The sequence below is a fragment of the Hoplias malabaricus genome, chromosome 12 (genome assembly GCF_029633855.1).
Source record: "Hoplias malabaricus isolate fHopMal1 chromosome 12, fHopMal1.hap1, whole genome shotgun sequence".
Taxonomy (NCBI): domain Eukaryota; kingdom Metazoa; phylum Chordata; class Actinopteri; order Characiformes; family Erythrinidae; genus Hoplias; species Hoplias malabaricus.
This window is the reverse complement of record NC_089811.1, coordinates 20,160,639-20,187,904: the sequence shown is the minus strand read 5'-3', so window position 1 is coordinate 20,187,904 and position 27,266 is coordinate 20,160,639. Positions and strand designations below refer to the sequence as shown.

At 38.4% G+C, this 27,266-nt stretch overlaps 1 pseudogene; it reads left to right on the top strand.

Moving 5' to 3' along the window:
- The first annotated feature begins 596 nt into the window (after nucleotides 1-596).
- The window catches only part of LOC136710412 (MORC family CW-type zinc finger protein 3-like), a 31,391-nt pseudogene continuing 4,721 nt past the window's right edge, over nucleotides 597-27,266 (top strand).

The window sequence follows — 27,266 nt, the reverse complement described above, 5'->3', positions numbered from 1 at the left end:
ACTGTTGTCTGCCTGAGTTATTCTGTGGCCTATCTTCTAGTGTGCATGGTTTGTTACTTAGTTTTCTTATTTTTACATAAAATACCTGATTTTTCCTGTCTGTTCTAGGTTATAGTCTTGTCAGCCTTTGTTATTGTCTTGGTTTGCCTCTGCGTTCAGTAACGCAGGGATTTGCTAGGGATTTTGTGTCTTTGCTTAGTTTATTCTTCTGTGTTTTCTGATCTTTGTTTTTCTGTGTTAATAAATAATATTGCATTTCTGCAAATTACTTCCATCTCCTTTGTTCCTTGCACCACACCACCCCCTTTTTGACACATAGGTTAAATGTTAAAATGGCTGGCCAGCTATGCATGCTATTTGATCATACATTCATGTAGACAACTGTCTGCGTAATGAACGTAACTGTTCACCTACTTCCCTATGTGCTATGCTTTTACTTGGAGGTTTCCACCAGTGGGCAGGCTGTCACACTTGATAGTATCTTTTACTCTTGGGTGTTCTGCTTTTTAGACAATGCATATGGCCCAGATGTCATGGCCAGGCAGTTCTGGATTGATATAACCAAAGTGAAAGGACAGGACTGCCTCACCTTCACGGATAATGGAGCTGGGATGGATCATGAAAAAATGCACAAAATGCTCAGGTAGAGGAAGAATTCAGAGGTTTCAGTGGCTTTTAGAGGGAGTTTAGACATCCCAATATAGTAATAAAGTTCATCTGCCAATGTTTTTTTGTTGCCAGGATCGTATATTTTTAAACATTATACGTATTTGTACATTTATTTGTGTGAAAGGACAACTTAGAAAAATGTTCAGACTTAATTCTCTAGGTATTTTCTGGAGTTCATATGTGAAAACAGCAATTGACACACTCTTTCAATTTCCCTCTCTCTCTTTATCTATAATTCTTTCTTTCTCCCTCTTATTTCTCAGCTTTGGCCTCAGTGACAAGCAGAAGATAAAAGGCCATGTCCCCGTGGGTCTTTATGGTAATGGTTTTAAGTCCGGATCCATGCACCTGTGTGTGGGCCTGCTGTCACAGACCTATCTTCAGGAAATTGGAACAAATAATGTCTTAGTACCTATCGTCATGTTTAAATATGTTGACCAGACCAATATCCTTATCTAGAGAGAGAGAGGATTGAGTGGACATGTGTGTGGCTTGATTTAAGGATTGCTTGTACAATGTAACTGAATGGTATACTGGAGTTTGTTTGGACTTGAAACGTTTGTCGATTTAATAGATACAGAAAGGTCCTGTTCACACTTGCCATTTACATGAAATTACTGTGATCTGATCATAGTGATTAATCAACATTAATTTAATTCATGCATGCATGTTTACATTTTACCTTTTTCTACATATATTCATTATTCTAAATAAATCTTGTGCTCTGTGGTTGATATATTTTATTAACAACAAAGGGGCAGGTACTGAAATGTCAGGGTGAAGTTATATGGCATGACATCAAGTCATGAATAAGCCACATTGTGCTTATATTCTAGTCATGTACATGTTACATTTGTCTTTTTAAACAAACCAAAACAGCATTCAGTTATAGGCTGCAGGTTAATGCCAAGTGGAAGCTGCAAACTGATGTAAATATTAGTCCAAACAATACAATGGTTTTACTGTACAATTTATCACCTCTATCTTATTAACCTTGACCATGTTCTTCACTTTGTCCTGATCCTGAGCATGAGGCCAGTTTGCAGGATATTTTGAAAAACTCTCTGTTTAAGACTAAGGATGAGATTTTGTCTGAGTCTAAAGCCATTGATACATGCTCCAAGAGCTCCACATGAACTCGCATCTTCATTTGGAACCTCCGCAAGTAAGAATCTTTAAAAAACAAAAAGAAAATAAAGGAAAAAATACAGAAATAAAAAAAATAAAATAAATATATATATGGCCAGACAGGAAATATTTAATGCAATTTTATATATATGAAATGAACATTGAAGTAAACACAAAATGCAGTTTTTAAATGAAGGTTTTTATTATTAAGGGAGAAAAAAATCCAAACCTATATGGCCGTGTGTGAAAAAGTGCCCCCAAGTTAAAACATAACTGTGGTTTATCACACAAGTTCAATTTCTCTAGCCACACCCATGCCTGATTACTGCCACACTGGTTCTCAATCAAGAAATCACTTAAATAGGACCTGCCTGACAAAGCAAAGTAGACCAAAAGATCCTTAAAACCTAGACATCATGCCAAGAGCCAAAATTCAGCAACAAATGAGACAGAAAATAATTGACATCTATCAGCCTGGAAAAGAATCAATTTCTAAAGTTTATGGACTCCAGCGAACCACAGTGAAGACCATTATCCACAAATGGCAAAAATGTGAAACAGTGGTGAACCTTCCCAGGAGTGGCCGGCCAGCTGACCAAAGTTACCCCAAGAGCAAAGCAACAACTCATCCAAGAGGTCGCAAAAGACCCCACAGGAACATCAAAGAACTGCAGGCCTCACTTGCCTCAGTTAAGGTCAGTGTTCATGACACCACAATAAGAAAGAGACTGGGCAAAAACATCTCGATGATCCTCAAGACTTTTGGGATAATACTCCCTGGACTGATTAGACAAAAGTTAAATTTTTTGGAAGGTGTGTCCCATTACATCTGGCGTAAAATTAACACTGCATTTCAGAAAAAGAACCTACTGTAAAATATGGTGGAGGTCTGGGGCAGTTTTGCTGCTTCAGGAAGACCTGCTGTAATAAATGGAACCATTAATTCTGCTGTCTAACAAAAAATCAGTAGGAGTTGGATCTCTGCGTGGCGACTGGCGAGCGGAAATGGCGAGTTGAATAGCGACAGAGCTCGCCAGTTCTTTCGCCAGTTTTATTAGTGGCGTACACTTCGCCAGCGGCTCTCCGCCAGTTTTATTAGTGATCTCTCGCCAGCTTTATTAGTGATTTCAACTGAACCAGCGGTTCTCCGCCAGTTCCTCGCCAGTTTTATCAGTGATTTCTCGCCAGCTTTATTAGTGATCTCTCGCCAGTTTTACTGGTGATCTCAACTGAAGCAGCGGTTCTCCGCTGTTTAAATACAATTATATTGAAATGGCCATTTCTGTAAAAATTAGAAACATTAAAAATTGCTTTCTTATTATTGTTCAGCAAAGTGACTATGGCGTTATTTTTGTGCCACAATTCTGCACGCACGCGCGCGGATATTTCGAACGAGCAAGAAGGTTTCTACGCGAGCGCGGATATTTTTGAGGGAGCAAGATTTCTGCGCGCGCGAGGTCTCTGACCTGCGCGCTTGCTACACACTTACAGCCATTACAAAGTGCCTCAGATTCAGCCAATCAGAAACGTGAAATGACAAGGGTAATTTCTGATTGGATGTTTTGACCGCCAAGTGGGAAGGATATACAGGCCGGAGACCAGTAACCTTCTTGCTCCCTCAAAAATATCCGCGCGCGCGCAGAAACCTTCTTGCGCGCTCGAAATAACCGCGCGGGATTATCCCCGTGTGTGCGCAGAAACCTTCTTGCTCACTCAAAAATATCCGCGCGCGCGCAGAACCCTTCTGGCTCGTTCGAAATATCTGCTCGCGCGCAGAATTGTGGCACAAAAATAACGCCATACGTGAGCTCTGAGTTCTGCGCGTGCTCTCTGAGTTTTGTGCGCCAGCTGCACAAGTTTTGTGCGCAAGCTCCGAGTTGTGCGAGCGGTTTTGGCACAAAGCTCTCGCGTGGGCGGGACTTCTCATTGGTGCCTTCCCATTGGCTAATGAGTTTGAGTGACAACTCAGTGCCCAAGGCATTCGTTGCAGCTCAGTAGTGGAGAGACAGGAAAGATTTCAACATTGTGAGTAATTTTACACAAACACGAATTCTGCTTGTAATTTACTCTTTTAAAAACTATGAAATATCTGCAAACTCCGACAATAAATGTAGATATGGAGGTAATGTGAACTGGAATGTAACTGTGAAAACAAACCTGTTTGTCTCTCGTTACCAGATACTGATCTGAGGTAAATGCACACCGATGTCTGTTTACTCGGGTGAAACAGAATAAATGAGCGTTTATTTGTAAAATATTATTTATGAGTGCTTGATTTTCTGTTCCGAAACCTATCGTGTACTAACAGAGGGTATTTCCTTTTCCATAATCGCTGTTAGATGGTTTAAATGCTCAAATTTTATTTTGAAGATCACAGTTAATCTGTTTTTAACAAATGCCTTATGTGCATTTTGTTACAGGAGGTCTCAGAGAAAAGAGAAACATCACAGACAAGAGTGTTCCTGCTCCTTTAATGACTACAAATTTAATAAAGTTGTATCAAACTTCTGCAAATTCCACTGTCATTTTTGGATTTTGAGAGGAAATGTGAATAATTAATAAATCATTAATCATTATTAACCATAATGAATTATTAATAATAACAATGATTATTAATACTAATATTTATAAACAAGAGGTCAAAATGTTCTAACACTATACAGTTCAAGCAAAAGAACTATCTGTTTAAATATTATAAAAGAGGAAATTATATCAGAGCTATTCAGCGCGTAAATGCGTTATATTCTGCAAAAGCGGAATCCCAAAGCCGAATACACACGCTTCCTGCACTCAGAGTCGTGAACAACGTTCAGGGCACTGAGTTATCACTCAAAACCTCATTAGCCAATAGGAAGGCACCACTGAAGTCCCGCCCACGCGAGAGCTTTGTGCCAAAACTGCTCGCAAAACGCAGGGATCAGACTAGTGAATCGAATTTCGGCTCTTTTGGCTCTCTCGGCTCCTAAATAGCTCTTTGTTTTACCACTTATTTCCACTGGTACAGAATATTACCTACATTTTACCTGACTATATGGACAAAATATTATTGTTCAATATTAAAAATAATAGTGTTGCAATGGCCAATTGTTTAATGGCTGTCTTGTAATAACTCACTGATTGCACTCACACATTCAATTGTATAAATAACTGGATTTTATTTAAACACCTTAATAAAAAATCACTTGTAAACTCTGAAATACAGCCAATGGAACCCAAAAGGTAGGTATTACAAAATAGCTTATTAAATTAAATAATCATCCATTTCTGGGTAATTAAATAAACAAATTCTGCAAAGTGCAAAACAGCAGCATTCAACGGTAGTGATTAAAACAACCACAACTGTCAAACATTTAACTGATTTAACATTTTCTTCAACTATTTTTTTGGAAGGCAGATTGGCATTCAGGAAAACCAATTATCTCAGCTTGGAGGGGCTGGTCTGGTTTCTTCTCCCTGTTATTATCTGCCCAGTTTTTGAAAAGATACTTTCAGAGAGTACTGATGTTGCTACAATACACAGTCGCCCTGCCATCACCTTGACTAGCCGTGGGTAAACTGAGGCCTTTGAATGCCACCAGCTCAGTGGGTCTTTTGTTCTTGGAATAAGAGGCTCCTCAAGATAAGACCATATTTCCAGCATTGCATCTACTGAGGGAAATCTTCTTGCAGTGTCCTCTGTGGCTCTTGCATCAAATAATTTCCAAACAGCAGATCGTTGACCTTTGTTTTTTGTTCTCTGATTGGTTGAATAACAAACCTTAGAAAAAAATGGCTCGGTCTTAGACGGGAACCGGCTCTCATCGTTCACTTAAAAGAGCCGGCTCTTTGAACCGGTTCATTCGCGACTGACACATCACTAGATCAGACGCGCAGAACTCAGAGCTCACGCACTAAAACCATGGAGCACAAAGGTCAGAGCTAGATATCCATCCATTATCTGTAACCGCTTATCCAATTCAGGGTTGCAGGGGGTCCAGAGCCTACCTGGATTCATCGGGCGCAAGGCAGGAATACACCCTGGAGGGCAACACAGGGCAACACAGACACACACACATTCACTCACACCTACGGACACTTTCGAGTCGCCAATCCACCTGCAACGTGTGTTTTTGGACTGTGGGAGGAAACCCACGCGGACACGGGGAGAACACACCAACTCCTCACAGACAGTCACCTGGAGCTGGAATCGAACCCACAACCTCCAGGCCCCTGGAACTGTGTGACTGCGACACTACCTGCTGCGCCACCGTGCCGCCAGAGCTAGATATTTTGTTTGAAAATAGGTTTTACGTTTGAGATGAATTTTTTTTGTGCGATTCTTTTTGGCACAAATCTGATTCCATATACCTTTTGTTCCATTTAAAGGTAACCATCACAATCCTAAAAAAGACTGAGGGTTTCCACAGGTTCCAATCAGAAATGGCCTTTGTTACGAAAGGATACTTGGAGTAATTTTGTACAACACCCCCCCTCTCCTTTTTTTAAACAATTGAGAAAACTCCTTGAGAACTATAATAAAATATTTTATGCCAATTCTGTTTTTTTACAATGTATTTTTATAATTATATATTACATCTCCCATCACCTTCATAACCGGAGCTGACCATAAAAAAAATAAGCTTCTGATCTTGTTTCCCCTGCACCAAAGTTTGGTGGCCGAGCAGTTTTCAACTAAAGAACTTAATATTGTTACAAGGTTAAATCTCTACAAAAACACTACACGAATTTTAGATTAAAACTAATATTAACTGTTGAATTAAACATTAGAAATGTATAACTTACAAGTGCGCTGGCAGGAAAACATTTATCATAGTAAGTAGATCAAGATATCTTTTATAGATTATTTAACAATAATTATTAATAATCAAAATATTTAATAAATATCTATGAATAAAATTTCTCCAGATGAATGCTGAGGCTGTGACATATTTTCAGGCTACAGGCTCCGCCGATTTTTTTATTTATTTATTTTTTTTATCATCAACTCGTATTATTGATTGCTTTATAGATATTTAAAATGAATTTATTACAGAGTTGTTAACAGAGATAGTTTGCGTTGCACTGACGAGACAAGGGGTGTGGTGAAGTTGACGTAATTAATAAAACTGGCGAGGAACTGGCGGAGAGGCACTGGTTCAGTTGAGATCACTGATAAAACTGGCCAGAAATCACTGATAAAACTGGTGAGAGATCACTCATAAAACTGGCAAGGAACTAGCGGAGAGTCGCTGATGCAGTTGAGATCTCAAATAAAACTGGCGAGAAATCACTAATAAAACTGGCGAGAAATCACTGATAAAACTGGCGAGGAACTGGCGTAGAACCGCTGGTTCAGCTGAAATCACTAATAAAGCTGGCGAGAGATCACTAATAAAACTGGCAAGAGCCGCTGATGCAGTTGAGACCACTGATAAAACTGGCGAGGAACTGGCGAAGAACCGCTGGCGAAGTGTAAGCCACTAATAAAACTGGCGAGGAACTGGCGAGCTCTGTCGCCATTCAACTTGCCGTTTCCGCTCGCCAGTCGCCACGCAGAGATCCAACCCCCTCTCCAAAAAATCCTGAAGGAGAATGTTGGGCCATCTGTTTGTGACTTCAAGCTGAAACAAACTTCTGCAGCAGGACAATGATCCAAAACACACCAAGTCTACCTCGGAATGGCTGAAGAAAAACAAAGTGAAGACTTTGAAGTGGCTTAGTCAAAGTCCTGACCTGAATCCTATTGAGTTGCTGTGGCATGACCTTAAAAATGTGGTTCATGCTCGAAAACCCTTCAATGTGGCTGAATTACAACAATTCTGCAAAGATGAGTGAGCCAAAATCCCTTCACAGTGCAGTTGTTGCTGCTAAGGGTGGCCCAAGCCTTTAGGTTATTAGGTTTAGGGAGCAAACACTTTTTCACAAAGGGCCATGAAGGTTTGGATTTTTTCTCCTTTAATAATAAAAACCTTCATTTAAAAACTGCATTGTGTTTACTTGTTTTGTCTTTGACTAATATTTAAATTTGTTTCTTGATCAATATGTAATTAGATATCTTGAATTGCCTTTGACTAGTCAAAATTAGAGATTGCTTAAGTAAGTAAGTCAGCTGAAATGAATTAATGTTAAAACTGCTTTTCATAAAAACATTGTAGTATTGACAGTTATGTATTTCACTACAGGACGCCAGAAGGAAACTCAGAATTTGACTTAAGTGACCGATATGACATCCAGATTCCAAATGAAGTGTATGAAATCACCAGGGAAAAGCCACGAGGCAAACAATCAGTGCCTAAAAGTGCCTTGTCTCTGCAAGTAAGTTTTATCCTATCATTTGGCTGAATGTATTGCCTAATTTCTGAGATATACTGTTTAAGTAAAGGCTAGACACCACACTGCACACTTCTGAGAATAGAGGCAAGAGCATATCTTGGAACACAGAAGTTATTTTGTTAAATTTTAAGGGCATTAAAAAGGTCTGGTACTGATCTTCTGGTAATAAGTTCTGGTTCACAAATGCCACTCTAAAACAATCTATTGGTATTGAATGCAGCATGCTCCATAGAATTCAGTTCCACTGCTCCACTGCTCAATATTATGGTCGTCATTGGTAGTGACCACCTGTTCTAAGGCTCTGGCCTGCCGGCGGGCCAGAAATCGCGCATATTTTTAATATTAAATACAACACAGTCGCATAATCAATATAGACACTAAAGGTACGAAATTAAAGCTTTAAGTCTCTGCTTTTTATTGATTCTGACAGTTTATATATATTTCCATTTTAAAAATATGTATTTTTGGTCGAAATACACCTTGCCAGGATTGTTGTTATGCAAAATTATTTTTGCGTTAGACACATTCATATTTTTCACGGCGCCATATTTGAGTCAATGTTTACAAGCCATACACCAATCGAACGGGCAGACTCTCAAGATTAAGAGGATATAAGCCATTATACGCTACAATGTAGAACTAGGGAAATAAAACCGAAAGAATAAGATATTTCAAGCGTCAGGTCTGATTCAGGTCTGAAGAACCGCGCGTGCGTCTTTGTTCCTACGCTGCAAAACACCGCCCAAACAAAGAATTTTCATCGTTTACACTTTCTGAGCTTTCTCCTTCCAAACGAGACCAAATGTAAGTCTTTCCGGGAAACCGTTCGCGTATAATCCTTATGTTTGGGTCAAGAGTGCTAGTCCGGAAAATTCCTCTAACAAAATACGAAAATTTTTAAAAATCGCTTGCAGCGAACCGCCATTTCTTTCACGCCAGCTTCTTCCACCTTCTTTGTCCTCTCTAGCAGCACGCCTCTGAAGCCGCTATGACTCATACCGCTGAAAAAACCCGATGCGCACACCCAAGGAGGCGGGCCAAAGCGAGCTCTTCCTGTTAGCGCGCTGCTAAAGCGCTAAATTTGGTCGCTAAAAACAGACGCAGACGCCGCAAGAGAGACTCAAACGGTTCTGTTTAAATGCCAGAGGCTCCACAAACAGCAATCAAGTCAATAAACGTGTTCTGAGAGCTTATATTTCTTTATTTCCCTCACTCAGGACCTTTAAATGTCGCCTGCGCCCCGAAGCCGCTGCCTAGCGCTCCCAGCCAATCCGTCGCGGCTTTCCGGGCTGGGATTTAAAGGGCCACTGACCTCGGTGAGAACGGAACTCAGTATTACTGTATTTTTGCAGAAAAAATTATAATTTTGATTTTGGAGAGCTTGGGGCGTAAAGGGACACTTGGAGAGGCCATCTGTCCACTGTCTGCTCCAGCTGCAATAACTCCAAATCAGTATGAGGTATCAACTCCAAATTTTAGACTGTGAAAATAGACCATTGGAGACACAATTTTAAAAAGAAAAAAGTAATGGGACTCATGAACTCTTCAGTTTATAGTCACTAACATTTTTTTTTTCAAAAATAAGAAAAGCGCCTACATTTTTTTGTGGTTTTCATAAGCTTTTCACCACTTCATATATATTTCAGGATCTCTAAATGGTTTCTTTTACAAATTTGAAGGGTTTTCTGTAAAAATAAATCATGATAATGCCTCTAGTTTATTCACTGCCTGAACAGATAGCCTCTAGATTTGGGTATGTAATTTCAGACGGAAAATGGAAAAAAGGCCTGGATTTATAAGAGATATGTTGTACAGCTGCTCCACAGTATATTTATATAGCAATGTTTTTGTATAAACACAACACAACTGAATATACAGTACATGGCTGGATGCCTGTGCCCGTGGATTAGTGGAAAAAAACTTATTTGTAGATGTGTGTACAAATTTTAGGGCATACGAACATGGACAAATGTTGGTAATTTCATGCAAAAAAGAACCCACAATGTTCTCAGCAAATATCTTAATTTGCCATCCATTTTTTTAAACACATTTCTGATATTTCAATATTATTTACAGCATCTGTCACTAACTGATGTTCAAAACATTGCCATCAATCGTGTTTCCACAGCGCGTCCTCAAGTGGGGCCACGGCCAGCCTTGTACAATTGCTGGCCCCCCAAAAATTGCATTTAAATGTTGTATGACATGTAAAAAATAAAAACAACTGCCATTGCTGTATCACACTCAAAACTATCCTTGCCTCATGCGGCATGGTGTACTGTGCAGGGGACTTTGCCTGCAGCCAATTCTGCTCTTGTTCTTCTTCTGCATTAAAAACTGAGAGACCACCAAACCATTAATGGGTCACATAAAATACTTATAGTACAAACTGTACTCTGAGACAGAGTACAAAAACTGTTTTTTTACAGAGTCAAATTAGCTAGCTAATAGTGTTAGCATACTAGCTACTATTAATCACTGTTGTCCAATTTGCAGACAAAGAGATGTCCTCTTTCTTTAAGATAAAACTCAGTACAGGGAAGTCATATCTGACAAGGGAGTAGTGAAGGACAGGTTTAGTGAAGATGATAACATTAAGCAAGTTAATGGACAGGCAGAAGCAGAGAGAGAGCACGTCAGAACAAAACGTGAGAGTTATTTAAAAGACAGTAGCAGTGACAGACCACAGTGAACAGCAGCATGGGACAAAAGTGAAGGAAAATCAGAAACAACAGTGCCAGAGGATGACAACCAAGTTAGGCAGGATGCAGCTAAATTTGTTCAACCCATTCCTGGGACAACATGGTGAAGTTATGTGGCTCTAATAATGAAGTTCATGGCTATAGGGTAACATTATCTGGTTAACATATAGAGCATCTACTTTGTGTTATATTATGTATAAATAGCCTGAATAGAATTATTTATGCCCCATATTACACACATCTGTAGTTAATATGGTGGGGGGCTAGATTACTATGCATATTCTTCTTCTTTGTATCCTTATTATTATTACTCTTATTATTTTAAAATATGCATAACTGATTTGGTGTCTTCCTGTTTCACCCTAGATATATCAGTCCAGAGCAGAAGGGTCAAAAAAGCCTCTGACCCTTCAAGGAAATAGAAGATGAAGCTTCATGAAAGAGTGGTACAGTACTCATAAATTAATATTGGAAAACAAGCAGGCTAATTAGCAAGGATAAGTGTATGTTAGGTATAGGCTATTGACAGTGTTGGCGAGTAACTAAATACATAATGCCATTGCATGAATTTAGTTACTCCCCAACACTGACAAATAATAAATAACTGTATTCTGTTAGTTACAATGGAAAAAAAAAATACAATATTCAGAATAGTTACATTGGTGAAATTAATGGATTACATTAAAGGGGTTAAAGATCTTTAGTAATTTCCATCCCATTCAGTGTGTTTAATGGCGTGTCTGAATATAACAGAGGGTTAGAACGGCCAAACATTTGCAACACCCACTGGCAAAAAGAGAATTACAGCTTCGAAATGCAGGAGAAATCCCTGCTGACAGCAACAAGAGGGACACCAATTTAAACCTGGGTCCTAGCAGTCAGCCAGAGCCAATTCCCTGCATGAGTGCATTCGAGGACACACTTTTTGCTACCCAGTCAACGTGACCTGCCCGATTTGGACTGTGCATGTGCGGACATGTAGTTTACAGACAGGCTGTTTTCCAAAGTAGAAAGAGGAGCTTTATTTTCAAAAGTAACTTTAAACACACAAACATGAGTTAGCCTTTCCACACTGTCCTTTACAGTTTTCAATAACTGGATCACCTGCAACGTGTGTTTATTTACAACTGAAGTATTCTTCTGTTTAAACAAAACATGGCGAGTAACGATGTTGCAAAATTCTGGGAATTGCAATTGCTGGGAAGTTGTAATTAACAGGAATCAATGGGTAATTATGGGAATTAACAAGAATAAAATGGTAATATTCTAAGCTGAAGGTGTGAGACTTACATATAGTTGGTAAAAAATATACTGAAGCATAACCTTGGCTAAAATAATTAGATATGATACCAAACCAGTTAGCAAAATAGCAAAGCTGCTCCTCAATCCCAGACACATGGCACATCACACTCTGAAGGGCTATTGAGACCACACACCCTGCATGCACTGTTCATTCCTCCATTACATGTACAGCAGTGGCAGATGCTGGTCTTTCAAGGAGGGGAAGCTCAATTTCGGCCTACATCATAAAATGTGTCGGTTTATTTATACGTAAATTCTATGTGAAATGTGTCCGCCTGTGCTCCCATGGATCTTTACACCAAAGGATCACTGATTCACTCATTTCGATCAAAAAGGGATTCAGCCTCAGACAGATCATCCAATCATCATGCAGAAGCTGAGCATCCAGGCCAGCTGAGGCCAGCCCACTGCCCTATAGATCCCCAGAGACCTTGAGCATCCGATGGGCGGGACAAAGCCCAGCATTTATCCAATGACTCGTCTCCTTTCGCTGCCCTTCGCTGCTTCGCTATTGAACTCTGTGGACGCTCAGCATCCGCGCTGTTTAAATCAATGTGAAGCTGCGGGAATGATTGAGAGGAAAGCCGCGTCTTTACCAGTGATAAGAAGCTGATTCTGAACAAAAGTTGAGCGCATTGTAGTGCATATTTATTCAATGACATGTACACAACAGTATATATTTGATAACTTATTTTTTGACATTTTAGGGGAAGCTGAGCTTCCCTTGCAGTCTTAGAGCAATCGGCGCTGATGTACAGCAAATGTCAAGATGGTTTCTAGAAACCTTACACAAACCACTACTGAAAGCACACATTTGGACCTAAAGTCATGTAAGTTTTGAAGAGGTTTAAGCAACTATTAAAGCAAGGTGTAATCTCACAGTTGCTTGCTATCTGGTAAATCAGAAAAGTTTAACGAGCAATTTCATTTAAGATACTAGTTTACCAATCCTAGCAGGCTAGCAAGAGATTCCTCCAAATCCCACCAAAATCAGCAAAATCAACAAGCTCACAAATCAGAGAGTTGGACAACTATTGGCCATCTGAGCAAACCTAAGACTCTTTGAGCCAAACATAGAGCCATTCTCAACTAGGCTGGACACTGACAGAGAGGAAGACTAGTGAGCTGTTACAGATAATGAGGACGTGGACATAGAGGATACAGACGTTCAAGAAGAAGCCTGAAACTATTAAGCAAAAATGCAGAGCATGCAGAGGCCAGGCTTGAAAAGCTTGTGGGAACATGCGTTTATTTGAGTTGATGTTAAATCTGATTTTTTTTTAATGATATTTTCTTTCTTTTTGATTATGATATAGTTTCTTTAAATTATCCAATATTTCAAATTCCCAAAGTTCCAAATATTTCCTTGGAAAGTACATTTTGGAAAATTTCCAAATTTCTCAAGGTAACGCTCCCATGGAAAGTGACCAGTAATTTACTGGAAATATATTGGAAATTTTCCACTCCTTAGCAACTCTATGTGGAACACACATGATGTTCAACCAAAATGGATGTCTCTTTACAATTATGCTTGAAGTAGAAATTAATAAAATATCTGAGCTAACAGCAAATAATAATAATGTGCACATGCATGGTGTTCTGCGCATGGGCAGTACAAACTGGGCAGCAGCACTAATCTGGTCTGACTGTTCTGCACAAATGGGGCAAATATAGGGGCAGCAATTTCTAGGAGAGATAAGAGAAAATTAATTAATGGCTGTACTGCCCTTGAGCAAGGCACCTAACCCTCAAACAGCTCCCCAGTCACCAGGGTGGTTGGCAGGACCCTTCTCCAGTTGTGTGTGTTCAGCAGCACATGTAGGCTGTCCCATTTCGGAGGCTCTTTCAAATGCAGCAGACAATTGGTCACTCTTTTCCTAATAAACTAAGGATGGACTATCCTTCACCAGATGAGAAAACCACATGCAAGTAATTGCAAAGTGTTCAGAATACATTACTCACACTGAGTAATGTAACAGAATATGTTATAAAATACATTGTAGGGCATGTATTCTATATTGTGTAATGGAATACATTTTAAAAGTAACCCTTCCAACACTGGCTATAGATTACTTTAGGGTGTCTGTGTTGATACTTTTTTGGTTTTGTCTCCCTTTTTTGTAATATATTTGTTTTTTAAAAAGCAACAGTAAAGTTTTTAGATTTCAGTATTCTTGTTTTCAGTAAATTATTTGTTCCTTGCTATTAAAGTATTCATCCAAATTAAACCTGTATGTTTGTCTTTGTCAAAAAACAGGGTAACTGGTGTGGTGGAAAATTATGACAGAAATAAGAAAGCTGAGTCTCTGAGTCGGCTTCAAATAAAAGAACAATTTATTAACTGAGAGAGGACGCTGCGAACAACACTGTTCCTCTCTGTCTGACCGTTTCTCAACTACCGTCTCTTATACCTGGAAGTCCGTTTGAAGTTACCATCTGTTTGCTCTTTTACATTTCAATCACCGTTCAATGTATCCTGCTCCCATTACTCCAAGTCTTTTACCATTTACTCTCTTTTGTATTTCTAACACCTGTCCAACGTGCTCTGTGCATCCCCCTCTACCCATTTGGTCTGAGTTATCTCCCCTCTGTGGTCTGGAGACAAAAGGAGTTGATGGAACGGAAGATGTCGATATGCTGTTATTTGACACACACACACACATAGGTCTGCTGTTTTACACAGAGAATTAGGAATAAAACAATTTCAGTTTACATAAGCATGGTCATTGCTGATTAAAAATCTATATTGATTATGAATCATTTCTATAAACAAATTTCCATCACACTAGCCTATTTGAAGAATGGTGAATTACCTAATATATGTATATACATATATGTTACACAATAAAACAGGATTGTTGCTGTAACATAAAATGTTAATTGTACCATATTAGTCTAAGTACATCAGATAATTAGCTATCAAATAATTTATATACTACAATATTAGACTTACTGTAATTTAGTTTTCATTCTGGTGTGCAACCCCAAGATTTCCAGTGGCACCATCTTGCCACCCCTATGAAAAATTGGGGGCACCACTGTTCCTCTAGGATTGTTTTCAGCAGATAATTTGACATAAGGGATTTCCCATGTTAAAAATACTTTCACTGCTCCATTTATTAATTTATTAACATATTATTTACTTCCCAAACTGTTTTAAAATCAGTACAACCCTCGAGGTGTGTCGTCGTGAAACAATAACTTTCGGTTTGTGTTTGTGCTGCAGCAGGCAGATTGTTACTTTTGTTTCTCACCTACCTCTACATGGCCTCCTCAGGGGCAGACAGGTTCCAGTTAAAGTCCAAAAAACACAGCCAGTCTGATCACAGTCAGCATTTAAAACATCGCCTGCATTTCAACAACAAGGCGCGGGACATTTTTTTGACAACCAATCAGAAATCAAAATAGCCTGGTACCAACCAATCAGCAACCTGCTCATTATTCAGATACCCAGATGCAGCAGTGAATTTAACATAGTTGGACAGAATTTCAGTATTTGTAGGAGAAAATATACGTTTTGTCAGAGAGCGGGACCAAGGGTCTCCTGGCCATTGCGGGAGGGTGCATTCCCTCCTCCTCCTTCCACACCCACAGTTGAATGTGAAAAGTTCATTCATTCATTCATTCATTATCTGTAATGCAACACATAATATTGCTCAGCTGAGTATCACTGAGCTCCAAAGCTCTCTCTGTGTGTATGTGTCATGGCTGAGTAGGGAGGATGAGGAGACGGACGTAAACGCAAGGAATTTTATTTAAACAAAGACAGAATCAAAGTAAACACGGGTAATAAATACAGATGGAAATAAATGCAAAACTAACTAAACAGAGTTAAACAATGACGGACAGGGAAGAGCCATGAACCGGGGTAGACACGTGTGAACAGAAAGACCGTGAAACCCACATCTACACACACAACACCAGACAAAGAAGCACTCAAACTACAGGGATATATCAGGACAAGGCAAATGAGGAACACCTGGAGACAATAATGAGACAGAGGCAGGACTAAGGCGGGACTAGGGCGGAGATAGGAACAACAACCAATTAATTGACCAATTAATGGTGAGAACATTCTCATGTGGATTTTTCAGTGTGATAACACCGGAGGGTCTGGTGTGTCTGGAGTCTACCCAGAATCAGTGCGCAATCAAGTCAGCAACGCACCTTGGAGGGGGCACCACTGCCGTGCCGCCCCCTTACTAGATTTCAGATTCCCACATATGTACTAGAAATATATAATGCACAATTAAGATCTAGATTCAGTAATTTCATGACTTGCAGTATGCACTACATACATGGAGAGCTTTGGGTTTAAACTTCTGTTTCTCTCATTCTTGGTGGTATTTTGATGTCTTTCTTTAAGGAGGTACTATGGCCCACTACTAAACTGGTCTTTGTATTCATCTGGATGAGTGATATTTTCAAAAACAGAAGGAGGAAAATCTCTGTATGCAGATTTGCATGGATGGAGCCTGAATGGTACAAGCATCCAAAAGAAGCACGCTGAATACTGTAAATTGATGGGCAGATTTAGACCAATTTTGAATCGGAATCTGTGTGTGTTTTGTGCGTGTGTGTGTGTGTGAGTGAGAGAGAGAGAGAGAGAGAGAGAGAGAGAGAGAGAGAGAGAGAGAGAGAGAGAGAGAGAGAGAGAGAGAGAGAGACTGTGTTTGAAATGACCAGAATACTGTCTACACCTAATTGGTTACCTCATGACCTTCTAGACTTCCATTATGACGAAACAGTGTCCTATATTTTAAAACATCCAGCACCTCTAAGGACATGCTCTGTGACTTTTTCTCACACTGATCCTTGCTACACTGCTGGGCTACTAGTGATGTGTCGGTCGCGAACGAACCAGTTCAAAGAGCCGGCTCTTGTAAGTGAACGATGAGAGCCGGTTCCCGTCTAAGACCGAGCCATTTTTTTCTAAGGCTTGTCATTCAACCAATCAGAGAACAACAAGCAAGCTCCAACCCGCCAACCCTCCAAGCTGAGACACTTGGTTTTCCTGAATGCCAATCTGCCTTCCAAAAATAGTTTAAGAATATGTTAAATCAGTTAAATGTTTGTTGACAGTTGTGGTTTTTTTAATCACTACTGTTGAATGCTGCAGTTTTGCAATTTGCAGAATATTTGTTTATTTTATTACCCAGAAATGGATGATTATTTAATTTAATAAGCTATTTTGTAATACCTACCTTTTGGGTTCCATTGGCTATATGTCAGAGTTTACACATTGACTTTTTATTAAGGTGTTTAAATAAAAATCCAGTTATTTATACAATTGAATGTGTGAGTGCAATCTGTGAGTTATTACAAGACAGCCATAAAAATAATTGGCCATTGCAACACTATTAATTATTTTTAATATTAAATCAATAATATTTTGTCCATAAAGTCATGTAAAATGTAGGTAATATTGTTCTGTACCAGTGGAAATAAGTGGTAAATCAAAGAGCCATTTAGGAGCCGAAAGAGCCGTCTCTTCATGAAGAGCAGAGCCAAAAGAGCCGGCTCCCCAAAAAGAGCCGAAATTCCCATCACTATGGGCTACACAGTTATTATTATTATTATTTTAATTATTGTTGTTATTATATTACTAAGGTGGTATTCTCGGGGTGGAAGGCACCATTTAATTTATGCTTGTATAAATGCTGCCTGCTTTCTGCTCCAAACTGTTTTTCAAAACTATTATTATTTTGGTGAGCACTGTAGGTGTAATGTGTTTAAATATTCCTTCATTGAAAATATCTAATTCAAATCAGTTACAAACACCTTAATTTCAAAATACTGCCTTTTACGGCACTCACTTGTGAGACAGCAAGGCATCGGGGTTCCTGCTTATGTTTCAGAAAGCCAGAGAGATTTGTGTATCAGTAGAACTGCCAAGAGCATTTTGTTTCAAATTTTTATTGGAAATTTAAAAAAATGAGATGTCATTAAATTCTAAAGCAGTGGCAGCAGTATTTTGTTCCTACAGCAATTCTCTCATTATATACAAATATATTTTTTGTGACACTTTGCCAAATGAAATGTAAAATAGTAAGAAATAACACATTTTGAATGCACAGATGTCATTTTTGGGCACTTTTGGCAGTTTTTCTGTGGCTGTTATATTGTTCATATCAGTTTCAGAATTATATGGTAACTATATAAATTTTCAACAATATTAAAAGTTGGCAATTTTAAAGTTGGGTTTGTAAGGATTCAGTTTTGTGGCATTTTAACAAATTCCAGGCTGGTTTTTATATTCTTTTCTTCAACAGTGGAGTCCATCTTGGTCTTTTCCACAGAACCCTACTATTGCTCAAAAAGCAATGGATTTTATGATCCCAGACTGATGTACACAGATTTCGGAGTTCAGCTTTTAACTCTTCTCTTTGCCCTAGCCTTCTGTTGAGTCTTTGTTTTCCTCTACAGTTTGCATCCAGGGACATTGGCTACTGTCCCATATTAACCTTCCTAATATTACTTAAAACTTTTTAAATGTTCATCTTTAAAATTTGCAGTTAAGCTCTTTGGAGATGGTTGTATTGATTTAAGTTTAACATGATTGTCTAGAATATTCTTTCAGATTTCATCAAACAACTCTCTATCCTTTGCTTTCTTTGGACTATGCTGAGCATTGTGTACACATTTATTTATAATCTTATAGATCTTTGTAGAATGAAGATATAGATATAGATCTTCATTCTGTAAGATACAGATTTTTGTAGAATGAGCAATTATTTATTTTTCCCAGCTTGCTTTGCCTTACTCTGACTTACCAAAGGCATGCAGTTATACATGAGAAAATTGCTTTTAATTGATCTCTTTCAGAAGGAAATTAAATGTTTTTCATTGAGCTGTAAGGATACCAACACATTTGTTCACATCTCTATATGCTACCAGTAGTGGTAAGTGCAAGATTAAGACTGTGTTTATGAGTATTGTGGTTTATGTTTACTTCATTGAGGAATACTGCAGTATTCTCTACCTGAAACCCAGAATGCAGATTATCATCCGAGGACAGAAGGTTAAAACCCAGTATGTCTCTAAAATTCTGGGGCAACGTTTCAAAGACTCGTACAAACCCCAGTTCCTTGTATCCTTCTACCAAATAAAAGAGAGCATTACATGTTTTAATGAATGAACAATGAATAATTGGCATGGTGACTCAACAGCGGCTTGTACGAGGAGTTTGGTTTATTCTCCTTGTGTCCACGTGGGTTTCTGCCAGGTGCTCCAGTTTCCTTCCACAGTCCAAAAACACATATTGGTAGATGGATTGACTACTCAAAAGTATCCATATGTGAGTGTGTGAGGGTATGATGGACTGGTTGTGTTCTCGCCTTGCACCCAATGGTTCAGGGTTGGCTCTGGACCCACCATGACCCTGAACTAGAAAATTGGTTACAGACAATGAATGAATTTATTAATTATAAATATGAATAAAAGTTCATTCTTTAAAGATTTTACATGCTGTTTTCATCCTTAAGTCTTGACTCAGAATAAAGCCATTCCAATCACGTTTGGCTATAACACAAAGAACAAAGAACAGTACGGCCTCATGATGTACAACAAAAAACGACTCATCAAAGCTTATGAGAGGGTTGGCTGTCAGCTCAGGGTGAGGAGTAGATCACTTTTGTTGATCTTTATGATCTTGTACCTTTTTGAAGACTGGATTCCTGCTTTAATTAACTTCAATTTCAGAGGGAGGTGTCTAGTATCTCAGTATTTGTTTTCCTTAGCACAGAAAAAAGCACGCAAACAAGCCCATATGGCTCACACCCCCCAAAACTTTTTCTAGCCCCTCTTGAGAAAGGTGTTTCCACAGGTGTTTCCGGGCTGGCTAGTAGATATACATATTTTAGCAGATCCTGGGCCCACTCTGGGGCCACCTCGCAGTTGGCTGTGCCTGGTACACCTTCAGTGGGAGTCCTCCAGGGGCATGATTATAAAATGCCTGAGCAAATTGGAAGGCTCCTCTTGTATCCTGCCTTGTTTCAAGACAGAATGGGAATAAGTTCCACTTGCAAAATAATCCCCAGTAGCTACATGATTAAATAGTGTAATTAAAACCACAGGTGATTCCACAGCATTGTGGTAAACATGCCTCTGTTTAAAATATTTTGGAGTGGTTTCAGGATTTACATTCTAAATGTGTTTATAGTTATAAAATACAATTTAATTGTTCTGTGGAAATAATTTTGAAATTTTAAAATTTGATTATGACAGCCTAATTGTAATTATTGAAAAGTATAACAACAATGATAAGAACCAACATAACAGAGCCATCACTAGAGATAAATATCACATAAGGATATATAAAATTTTTTTTACAGCCACTTAAAACTAATTTGAATATTTTCTTTATACTGTAATAAATTCTCTCACCTGTCACTCACAGACCAATAACCAATGGTGTCAAAGGGACATGCAGTAACAGCAGCAGCTCCCCCAGGTCCTAGAGCACCCAATTGTTTGGGTTAACCATTACATTGTTAATATGGAGGCATAGAGAACTGAAAGAATTTGTGGTATATAAATCATTATAATAATAATCATAATAAATGGAATTGCCTATAAATCTTCTAAACCTTTAAGCAGCTTCATAGGGTTAAGTGTGCAAGCCTTACAATATCTGTGTGTTCTTATATTAGGCTAACAACATTGGAGTGGGTGTGATTGGGTTGATAGAGTGTGACTTCCTCAAACCAACTCACAATAAACAAGATTTTGTCTGTACAGAGGAGTACAGGTCAGTTTGAAAGAAATTCAGTTCAAAGATATTCAGTGTCTATGAATGCTCTATAAATACAGTTTTAATTATTTTTATTTTCATTCTTTATATATATATATATATATATATATATATATATACACATACAGTGGAACCTCTACCTACAAACTTGATCCGTTCCGTGACCGTACGTAGAAAAGTACGTTTCTCGAGCAATTTTCCCCATTTAAAATAATGGAAAAGCAATTAATGCATTCCAGCCCACCCAGCCCATTACAAAACTCTCAAATTAGTAAAAAAAAAAACATGTAGCATTACAAAAAATAAAAAAGATATACAGTGGTAACAGTAATAAAAAAGAAATAAAAAAGTTTTAAGTGGTTACATATCGCTAACTTGAAGACATGACGACTGACTGGAGGAGGCTCGGGTTAATTTCTAGAGTCATATGTTGGTTGAATGCCCGGTTCGTATCTTGGAAAGTTCGTTAGTATAGGCATTCGTTAGTAGAGGTTCCACTGTATGTATGTATGTATGTATATATATATATATATGATCTTCCCTTTGTGCAGAAAAATTTTACACAATGTAGGGGTTAAGCTTGAAGATTATTGGAAGGATGTCCGTCATAGGCTTAGAACAAAAGATCCTGCTATAACTCAATTTTTTTCTGTTATCTGTTTAAGGTAATCTATGTGAATGTGTTTTCATGACCCTACAGAAAGCGACCAGACCAAAACTGGGTACAGTGTGATGAATGTCAGAAGTGGCGGAAACTTCCAGATGGCATAGAAAATGAAAAGCTCCCTGCAAAATGGTTCTGTCACTTGAACCCTGATAACCAGTTCATCTGTGATTCTGTGCATTTTTATATATTGTTTTTATATACATTTTTGGTAACAATGCTTTAAAACCCAGTGCTTACAGTGTACCTTCCCATAAATTCCTTACGCATCACTACATCAAAAATACTTACCAGTCCATGTTTTTACATGTACTTCCACAACACTTACAATGCATCTTCTTGCATTTTCAAGTGTATTTACCTAGTATTAACAGTATACATTCCCATAACCTCAGTACATCTAAAATACTTGCCAGCCCACATTTTTACACATGTACTTCCCTGAATCTACAGTGAATCTTCTCTGCATTTTAAAAGGTAATTTACCTGGTGCTTACAGTGTACCTTCCCATAATGTACAGATTAAGATTTATATGAATCCGTATGTATAAAATACTGGTTCCAACTGGTACTTTAACAACTGGGGATTGTAATTTCCAATATTTGCCATGCAATTTCCCAGAATTTATGGTGTAATGACCATAAATCATCATTACCATAACGCTCATTGAAGTTACCATTTGTTTACTCACTTTCCATGTCAATCACATTCCGATGAATTCTGTTTAAAATTTAAAAATAAGACATGCAAAGTTTTATACAAATATTTTTATTCACTAATTATAAAGAAACCACAAAGTAAGTGTTGTAAGTGCTCTTTCGTACTCTGTAACTACAGTGAAACAACAAGGGAGCAGGTTGGATTTTGTAGTTCCCCACAGTTATCTCCTTCTTACTCTGTAACTAAAATGAAACAACAGGTAGCAGGCTGGATTTTGTAGTTCCTACAATGCTCTCTTTCTTACTCTTTAACTTCAGTGAAACAACAGAGAGTGGGCTGGATTATGCAGTTCCCCACAGTTATCTCCTTCTTACTGTGTAACTACAGTAAAACCACATAGGAGCAGGCTAGATAATGTAGTTCCCCATAATTCTCTCATTCTTACTCTGTAACTACAATAAAACACAGAGAGGGGGCTGGATTATTTGGTGGACCACTAATATCCTGTTTTATTCTATAAATACACAAAAACAACAGGGAGTGAGCTTTACTTCTGGGGTGGAACCCTTTTGTTCTTTCTAGGTATCAGCACTGGCCCTTGTTCTGGCAGTGTCTGAGCTCAAGGGGAGATTGTAAGTACACTGTATAACAAGGGCTGTATTTTATACTTTTATCTCTGTGTCTATGTGTATAGCTTTGTGTTTATGTGCTCATGAAATTCCTCAAATGGTCATTCTTAAAACTGATGCTTTCCAGGTATGTACTTGCAAAATCATTGATAGTTCATTCCACTTCAATTTTATGTTTTGTTTATCTGGATGTTTTAACCATTGAACACAAAGAATGGGAAGAAGACACAGATGGGGTAACATGCTCAGACATAATAAACAAGCTAAACACTGAGCATGGCACAGAAAACTTCCTCACAGCTTGACAATGAACCACAAACACATAAGAGCACATAGGCTGCTATATAAAGACGCAGATAGAAAACACCTGTGAACACTCAAGGCTGGGAAAACAGAACTAAACATGTGAAGCACACGGAATATGACATCTCCCACAGACTATATGACACCTCCTCAATTTTCCATCTGGCAATGGATTGTCAGTACTGGCTGTTCAGTAATTCATTATATGACAGTGGTAGTTCCAGGCATTGCGATTATATTGAAAGCTGACTTGCTTGTGTAGTTGGGGTATAAAATGTAATGTTGAATTTTAAAAGAATTATATCTTTTGCCATAGAACAAATGGGTTTCTACAAAGATTAAAGTTTAAGAAACTTATTAAATTACTTATTATTTTTTATGATGTGCTGAGTTTAATTTATTTATTTAGGAGTTGTACAGTTTCAGAGGAGTCAGAGGATTCTGATGATGAACAACCCACATATAAGAAGACTTACAAAAAGCAGTAAGTAAAGAAATGTGTCTTTGTGAGTATACTCGGCTGCCACAGATAAAAGATTGAAACGTTTGAAGTCAATAAATTGATATGTAACATGACCATCTATTTTAGCATTTTTTCAAGAGATTATTATACCTGTTTAGAACTTTTAATGTTTATACTGCTTTCACTCTTATCATATATGTACACAGTCATGTCAGAATATTTTTACTACCAACCATGTTCATTTACCCCATAGAACAACATTGTAGTTCTGTAAATACAGACTGTAGTCCATCTGATTTTATACTGTTACGACCCAGTCTAGGGTTGAGCCGTAACAGAATGAGGAATGGGTTGAAATTAATATATATGAAGGGGATAACTGTAACAGATGAAAATGGTGAAACAAAAAGAACACAAACGGAAACACAGAATGAATAATGAATAGAATATATATTGTAAATGTGATATGTACAACGAAACCAAGCACCAGTGAACTTCAGGATGGCCTTTAGCCGACAAAAACAACAAACAAACACCCCTCCTAACTGACCCACAAACAACTCTAACTTACCTAAGTGTAAACAAAAGGAAACAAAAGACAACACCTTACCTTCCTCCCTGTCTATCCACAAAAACACACACAAAACCCACTCCCAAAACAAACGGCAGCCAACCCTACTCTGGTGAAATATATACACAGTGTTACAATAATTTACAAAAGATAGATCTAGCATCAGTATTCAAAAGGGGCAAAAACAAACTCGTAGTCGAAATAGGAATGGATCAAAGTCAAAACCAGGCAAACAGAATTCCATATACACAATACAAATCCCAGCACTAAACAAAGCTCCCTAACAGTGTACACAGAGACGTATTTATGATTCCCGCCGGGATGACGTAGACGGAAATGGTGACAGACAACACATGGACTGGATGGTGGACCGGACTCAGGACGAGGAACAAATACACGAACTGGAATATGGAATGAACTCTAGACAGGAGAACAAACACACAGACTGGAACAGATTGCAGAAACTATAAATTTACAGAGATAGAGAGAGAGAGAGAGAAAACACACATACACAGCGCAGCGTAACAATACATAATTTGTTAACCTGCTTCACCCTGTTCTTGAATAAGTCAGTACCTAACTAGACCATCATGTGGTGGTGGGGTGTTAGTGTGAGTTGCTTGAGACTAGTGGATCAGACACAACAATGCTGCTGGAGCTTTTAAAACACTGTTTCACTTATTGTCCACTCTCATAGACATGCCTAGCATGTTGGTCCACCTTGCAGATATGAAGTCATCTGTTGGGTGGCATCGTGGTGCAGCAGGCAGTGTCACAGTTTCAGGGACCTGCAGGTTGTGGGTTCAAGTCCTGCTCCGGGTGACTGTCTGTGAGGAGTTTGGTGTGTTCTCCCTGGGTTTCCTGTGGGTGCTCAGGTTTCTTCCCACGATCCAAAAACACATGTTGGTAGGTGGATTGGTGACTCAAAAGTGTCTGTGTGTGTCACCCTATGAAGGACTGGCACCCTCTCCTGGGTGTGTTCCTGCCTTGTGTCCAGTGACTTTCGCTTTGGATAAGCGGTTACAGATAATGAATGAATGTTCATCAGTTTATGTTGGTCATCCACTAGTCCTTCATCAGTGGTCACAAGATGCTGTTTTTTAGTAGGTGGATTGTTCACGTGCCAGCAATGAGACTTATTAAGAATTCCAGCACCATCATGTCACTGTCACTGCAGTGCTAAGCATGACGCACCTCGCAAATAATATCTGCTCTGTGGTGGTCCTGATCATTGATGAACATGGCGAAAGGGGGTAAAAGTATGCAGTAATTCAGATGGATTACAGTCTGTAACTATTGAACTTCAAAGTGATCCTATACTGTAAACGGAGCCGATAGAATAATTGGATATTCCTACTATTTGGTCAGTGGTCTTAATATTAATCTAAGACTGTATATGTGTTACGTTACATAAGGATTAGATCATAATGTGATCTTCAGCCTTCTTTCGTACATGTCCAACAAGCAAGTAATTTTTATGCTGTATAGTATTTTTTGTGTAACATTTTATAGATCTTAGCTTCAGTATTTTAACCATACATTAGATTCAGTATTTTGCAAATACTGAATATAATTTGATGAAAAGGTGGCATTATGATATTCCCTACCACGAAAAAGCCTATACATTCTTATTAAATTTTGGAGACACCAGGTAATATTCTGACAGGTGTGTGTGTGTATCTGTCTGTGTGTCTGCCTCTTGACACAGTGAGAAGGATACAAAGCTGCAGCAAGAGAAAAATAGACAGAAGGTAATAACGTTTTTGTCTGAAGATGTATGAATATTGTGTTCAATATGCAAATTTTAATTTAAAAATTTTAGTAATAAAGCAAAAATCTGTTATCTGTGTGTTTCAGATGGAGGGAAAGAAAAAGGCAGAGGAAGAGGAGAAAAAGAAGGCAGAGGAAGAGGATAAGAAAAAGAAAGCAGAGGAGGAGAAGAAAAAGAAGGCAGAGGAGGAAAAGAATGCAGAGGAGAAGCAGAATGAAAACCTAGATCTGGAACGCCAACTCAGATTCACAGTGAGCAGTTTCTTTTCTAAATAATGTTCTAGTTAAATATTTACAAACATAAAATTGTTCTTATGTCAGTAACTGCCCAATGAGAGCTGTCATATTTGATAGAGTGTATGCAATGAGAAAATCAGAAGCTGTAGACCAGGGATTATAATACTGTGTTATTCCATTTCACAGCATTTTAAAACATAGCATTTTGCCTCATTAAGCATATAATTAAACACAAAGTATTACACAGCGCCTCATAAGTTAGAGCATTAGTATAGGAAAAATACCTACAGGGTTACGGCCTGGATGGAACTCAGATTGATCCTTTTGAGCATAATTATTAGCAGGTATATAGTTAAATCAATAGGGTGTATTCCTGCCTTGCGCCTAATTATTCCAGGTAGGCTCTGGACCCACCGGGACCCTGAACTGGATAAGCGGTTACAGATAATGAATGAATGAATGAAAACAATGCTCACAAATGTAATGGACTTTGTAACTGCGTTTGAGCAACTAAATACACGTAAAACTAAAATCCACAAATGTATTGAAATGCACAAATTTAAAACAACAGTAATAATAATAATTTAATTTCACAAATATAAAAAAAATATTTGCATTTGTAAATCAAATGTTGTGAATGTGTGAATCAGTACCTTCTCAAACGGCTTAAAATGTGCAAGAGCAAACCTTTTTAAGGTTCCAAACGTGACAGTGAGAAATTTTGAATGAGGTGGAAAAAATCCACACATTCGCGTTCTCTGCTGCATGTGCGAATCTCTTTTTGCAGTTGTGGATTTAAGACCCTGTTTTGACGGCCAATAGGAAAGTTTTAGCTGGACCAATCAGATCGTGAGGTTTGTTTATTGATGATTTTTGAATCATTGATTGTTTGTCAACCATAGCGCTTTTCCACCAAATGAACTCCGGTTCTTGAACCAGTTCCGTTCCTGATTCTTGGAACCTTGGTTCTTTCCAGTGAACCGGAGTTCATTTGGTGGAAAAGCGCTATGGTTGACAGAAACAAATCAATGATTCAATGATTCCGATTGGTTAAACAACCCTCGCGATCCAGCTAAAGCTTTCCTATTGGTCCATCAATTGTC